This window comes from Asparagus officinalis, chromosome 1 (assembly GCF_001876935.1).
Source record: "Asparagus officinalis chromosome 1, Aspof.V1, whole genome shotgun sequence".
In the NCBI taxonomy this organism is placed as follows: domain Eukaryota; kingdom Viridiplantae; phylum Streptophyta; class Magnoliopsida; order Asparagales; family Asparagaceae; genus Asparagus; species Asparagus officinalis.
In genome coordinates this window covers 60,340,993-60,345,822 of record NC_033794.1, presented here as the reverse complement: position 1 = coordinate 60,345,822, position 4,830 = coordinate 60,340,993, and positions in this window count along the sequence as shown.

Below are 4,830 nucleotides of genomic sequence, written 5' to 3'. Positions count from 1 at the left end.
AAGTTTCTCATCTCGGGGAAGGCGCTGCTCGCGGGGTACCTCATGTTATGGCTGAAGAGGTGCGTAATCCCCACTCACTCCTTTGAGGCTCTTCCTGTGGAGGTCGTGTATCCGGCGGTTTGCTTAGCTCACGGGAAGTCTTATTCCCTGGTATCGGCGACGATAGCGTGCATTCACCGAGGGCTCCGCACTCTGACGGCCCAATTCTGCCGTGTGTCGGTCCTTGATGAGGGGGAAGGAGTAGTTATCAAAACTCCCAATCCTAGGGTGGGGCTACCGTACACCTACTTGATGGCGTGGTTCGTATACCACTGCGAATGTTTGATGAGCGCCCCTGCGGCGCTCCAGGGCGATAAGTTCGTCCCCTTCGTCCAGCGCTTGGAGAGGTGCTCTTGGAAATGCAAGGACATCCCTGATGCCAGGAAGACGCTCTCCCACTTCGGGCATTATAATTTCCGCCGCTTCTTCCCTTATTTCAGCGGGGGCGGATATGGAGAATCTCTCAGGGATGCTCCGACAGCGGATCACTACACGGTCCTTACTCGTGGTGCCTTTCGCTGGTTGGTGAATATCCGACCGGGGTATCACATTCTGAGAACGGGCCCTACATGCTATCTCGAGCCATATATCCCCTGCAGGTTTGCCCGTCAGTTTGGGTACGATCAATTGTATGTGGGTAATGCCAGTTGACGGAGCTCGGGGATGGTTCTGGACCTATGCTGGAAGTACCCAGGCTCACTTTGAGTTGCCCACGAAGGACCGCGATTTACACCACACGCTCTTATACTGCCGCTGGTATCGGGGCGCTAGTGCTAATCCTGCCAATTTCTGGTTCCAGAACTCATGTCTGGGGGAACGCGATCGTCCTGTCAGGGGTCCTCTTCGTTCTTCTAGGCGAAGGGGCCACCAAATCGCTAGGGAGTTGTTCTCGGAGGATCCAGTTGAGGATTCCGAGGGTTTTGATGCTGGTTTGGACGAATCTGAGGTTCCCGAGATTCGAGCTCCAGTCCAGAGTCCGACAATCGGACAAATGGGGGCGCCACTTCTGTCTCCGAGTAGTTCGCTTCTCTCGAAGCGTCAGCGGGAGGCAGTGGCTGAGAGTTCCCGAGCGGGGGCGGCTAAGAAGGTCCGTCGTGATGAGATGGCGGAAACCGTCCGAGCGGCGGAAGGTCAGGATGATGTTCCCCAGGTGGGTATCCCCGGAGCGGCGACGTCTGGAGTTGTGCTGCCCGTCGTGGCGGAAGCGGGATAATGCTCCCCAGGTAAGCATTCCTGGAGCAGCGACGTCTGGATCTGGAGCTGCACTGCCTGCCTCTTCTGCTGCATTGGGGGCGGCTCTGGCGACTTCGGAGGACGCTCCTTCGCAGACTGGTGTGAGGCCACAGACGGGAGTCCCAGCGGCTTCTGCGTCCGCATCAGGAGGTAATTTTTGCATAGCGTCTTTGATCGCAACGATGATCCCATACCTTCTGACATTGGTATTGGACCTATGCAGGCGCGATTGAGAAGGTGATCTTCATTCCTTCCGACGAAGAAGGGGAGGCTGGAGACAAGGAGGGGTCCACCGGCTCAGGTAAGCGTGTGTTTTAGCATTACTTTTCCTTCCGTTAGTAGGGTCCCTTTCGAAGGGTCTCTGTTAACCTCTTTCCGTGTATTTGTAGCTGATCCTACCCGTGAAGTCGCAGGTGAGGAGGGTCCTCACTCTTGGGCGAATCGCTCATCTGAGGAGGCGGGCGAATCTGAGGAGGATGACAATGTCGGTCGCACCGGCTCCGGTGGTGCCCGTTACCACCCCTACGGTTACGGCTATAGGTACCTCGACCGTGATTTCATCCACGGCGGAGGAGGCCGCCCTTTCTCCCTTGGAACGCTGGCGAAAAACGCAGGTGGAGTGAGCTCTGGCGAATTTCGAAGATACTTTGGCCCACTGCACCCGGCTGGTCTTGGAGGAGAATTGCCCCTTCGAAGAATTCAAGGAAGTTCTTGAACACGATGCGTCCTTCTTGCGTAAGAGGCTTGGCGCTACCGCGGCGAGGCCCTATTTTCAGCGTCTGAACGAAGTGGAGGGTGCTGTCCGGCAGCTGCTCGCTCTTCGTGCGGAAGGTTCCACTCTTGTTGACCTCGCCTCCCGCGAAGTTCGAGTAGCTATGGCAGATCGTGATCACCGCCTGAATGAGAACATGACGCTAGAGTTGAAGTTGTCCGCAGAGTCGGAGCAGGTCAAAGCCGAGGATGCACGGGTAGCCCGTGAGGAAGAAACGGTCGATAGCCAGTTCTCCCGACTCTCCTTCGAAGTAGAGAGGCTGAAACAGGTTGTAGCCGAAGCACAGGCTGCCCTGGCCGTTCAAGATAAGGCTCGTGATCACGTGGCAAAAGAATTGGAGGGCGTTAAGTCTCGCCGGCGATTGACCACTGGCTCTGTTGCGGAGAAGGATTGGGCTCTCAAGGATGTCAGAGAGGCTATTCAGGATTTGATCTCATGCACAGAGGAAGATATTCGTCGAGAGGTCCTAAGTAGGCTTGAGCTTCGCCATGCTGAAGAAATTCGTGAGGCGGAGCTGAGATTGAAATCCCTGTAATTCGCCTTTAATTTTTCGCTTGTAATGGGACTTCTTTTTTTTTTATGAATGAAATTATCCCTTTTGTTTTTGGTCTATTATCACTTGCGTGTGTGCTCCATTTTGTAATCCTGTATTAGTCAGAATTCGACCGTAGGAGAACCTCAACTACAGAGGAACTCTTGTCAGTGGGTTTCTGCTGCAAGATTATCTCATCTGCAGGTGAATTTTGTTCGCAGGCGGATTTGCAGGAGTTAACGGCGAACCTGGCTCTGACCGGGTTCCGCTTTCAGTGGGCCACGTGTTAATCCACGTGTACGCCGGTTAAGGAGACGTGGGCTAGCCGTTTCGCATTAAATGCGAGGTAGTGGGCCTCTTCGTCCCTCGCGCCCGATTCGGGCCGTTGTTGCAGATCGTGGTCGTGAACCGTCAGATCTTGTTCGTCTTTACTCTCCAACTGCTTTAGCCCCGAACGGTCTAATCGAATATTGAGTAACAGTCTAGGACTCGTAGGGTATTTAACGCCCCTACCCTCTATTAAGAGGATCTACAGCCTCTTCATCACCTTCCCTCATAAGCTCGAATTTCCCCTTTCTTCCTTCTCCTAATGGCACCGAAGGTGAAGAGGGTCGTTTCCAAGAAAAGGAAGGAGCCGTCTTCTTCAGGCGCTGCTGAGGCCGCCACGGCTGAAGGTACCTTCCTGTTTCGACTTTCGCGTGAGCTTAGTAGGTATTCTTCCCTTGACTCCTCTCTATGTCGTTGTTGTTGTTTTACAAATCGAGGGGAAACGCCAGTTGCAGAGGAGCATGAGGCTGAGCCTATCTTGATTTCAGACGACGAGTCTGAGGGTCCTGCGACTTCCGCTGCTTCAGATCCTGCTCCCCAGCCAGGAGCCGAACCTTGCCTCGAAATTCCGCCCATCACGGCGCTCGCTCCGGGCCAAGGGCCTGTTCCCTCCGAGTCCTTGTCTTGGCAGGCTCGTATCGAAGAGTTCGAGAGCGCTGTGAGACAGGCGATTTCCCTTGTCGAACTCGGCATGGGCAGTTTCGACAGCTTCAGGCAGTCCTTCTATGATCGCGTGGCTGATTTACGGCGATCGGGTGAAAATCAGCTTGCTACCCGTTGCGTGCGTGAACTCCGTCTCTTGGAGCCACACATGATAGAGTTAGAGACCTTGCTACGGGAAGGTCCGGAAGCCAACATGGAGTCTTGCATGGCTCATGTCAGGCGTCAGGACGCCCTGGAGCAGGAGATCCGCTCTAAGGAAATAGCGGATTTGGAGTCTGTTGCCAACTTTTGGGTGGGTCAACAACACTTGCTAGAGGAGCAGATTATTGACCTCAACCGCACCATGGCTCGCCTGAGGGCCGAACTGGGACAGGCGGAGGCGAAATGGAAGGGACTCCAGTCTGACGTTATAAAGGTCAGTAAGAATGCTGAGGCGGAAACTCGACGCCTGCAAGCCTTGCGCCAGACGGATGCTGCCGCCAGGTCGAGCCGCGAAGACCGAATTCGGAAGGCTGCTGAAGGTAAAGCTCGGGAAGACCACGCGAGCCGGGTGGAGGCAGTCAAAGAACAGATCTCCACTTTTAGCGTATTCGACTGAGACCTTTGTTTTATGATTTGTGTTAAGACATTTTGCTTATGACTTGTTTGTTTATGAAGTACGAGTCTACTTTCGAAGCCAAACTCTGCTCCGATGAGTTTATGCAATCGGCGAAACCAGGGCGACGGCGAGTTCGCTAAGATGGTGAAACTCGGTTCCTGACGAATTCGAATTGCTGGTGGAACTCAATTGATTGACGAATTTGTTTCCAGGCGATACTTGATCACGGCGAGTTTCGCTTGGAAGCTGAACTCAACTGTTGGCGATTTCAAGTAAATGGCGAAGCTCATTTGCTGGCGAATTTCGCTTGGCAACGGAACTCAATGGCTGGCGAGTTTATGCTGTGGATGAAACCCGTATGATAATGGGCTTGTGTTGGAAACCCGACTCGATTCGCCCGGCGAGTTTGGACTGTAGGCGAAACTTGAGCAGTTAGCGAGTTTGTCCAACAGTTGGAGATCCAACCGCGGGTGAAAATCACACCACGTGTCGGTCGGCGGGCCCAAGTGCTTGCCAGCCAAGACTCTGCAGGCGCATTAATGCTTATTTATGGTGAAGCGACCGGTCGCTTCGCCTCTCGTGCCCAATCCGATCTGTCGGTTTGGGGTCTCGAGAGTAGCCTTTAATGGCGTCGAGTTCGAAGCGTCGCAGGGCGTTCGGACCGCT